The 1,005-nt window shown below is 42.8% G+C and overlaps 1 protein-coding gene across 1 annotated transcript in view; it reads right to left on the bottom strand.

The window, feature by feature from the left end:
- The window catches only part of ATE1 (arginyltransferase 1), a 163,219-nt gene that overhangs the window by 61,964 nt on the left and 100,250 nt on the right, over positions 1 to 1,005 (bottom strand). The window lies entirely within an intron of this gene.

The following is a 1,005-nucleotide window of genomic DNA, read 5'->3' as shown; positions in this document are numbered from 1 at the left end:
CAACCCTAAAGAATAACGTAGAGTCTGCAAAACACAGCATAACTTGGATGAACTTGGAGGACATTATGCTGAGTGAAGTAAGTCAATCACAGAAGGACAAGTATTGTATTAGTCCATCATTGTAAAAAGTCAAGGGAAGGTTTATATATGGAAGTAAGTATTCTTTTTTGGTTATCAGAGGTGAGAGTGGAAGGGAGGGAACACTGTCAGATAGGTAGAAACAAGTATTGATTTGGGTGAAGAGAAGGGCAATGTACCAAATGTGAGTGATCAACATGGTGAACTGAGGAAGAAGAAGACACAGAGGTACATGGGAGGTACAGACAACAAAGATGAACCCTTTTGCACATATAGTACTGCATTGTCAGTGAAGGCAAACATAGGTACATGGGTGGATAGAGGGTGGACAGGCTGAACTATTAGGTATGTCTATGCAGGGGAGAGTGTGCCCAGGACCACGTATAGGGTTGGCAGACAATGTTTCTATAAGTATATTTGTATGTTCTGTAAGAATTCCCAGGTATATAGTAGAGCTAACAACAGACAAAGTTGTAGTCACTTCTTGGCCACAGCCAACTACCCAGAGGGAGCAGGTAGTTGAAGCTGTGGGCTCAGGATCATAGTCGCAGGGGACATCAAGCTCAATTGGCATAACATACTACACAAAACATTGTTCCACCTCCTACTTTGGTGAATATCTACCAGGATCTTAAAAGCAGCCATCTAGACGCAACAATGGGTCTCTCCTCATCCAGAGCAAAGAAGAATGAAGAAAACCAAAGATTCATGGAAACAATTAGTCCAAGTGACTGGTACACATGTGATCCTCAGCCTACACAACTATGAGACCAGAAGAACTAGATGGTTCCCAGCTACCACTGTCAACCACTCGGAGGGAGGGGTTCCATGTAGGAGATCCTGGATAGAGTGGGAGAACAATGTGGAACAAAACTCAAAATCATTTGGGGAAAAAAGAAAAAAGGAACCAGGTTTGCTGGTCTGATA

The sequence above is a fragment of the Orycteropus afer genome, unplaced genomic scaffold (assembly GCF_000298275.1).
Source record: "Orycteropus afer afer isolate SDZICR_OR568_19922 unplaced genomic scaffold, OryAfe1.0 scaffold00038, whole genome shotgun sequence".
Lineage (NCBI taxonomy): Eukaryota > Metazoa > Chordata > Mammalia > Tubulidentata > Orycteropodidae > Orycteropus > Orycteropus afer.
This window is presented reverse-complemented; position numbering and strand designations above follow the sequence as displayed.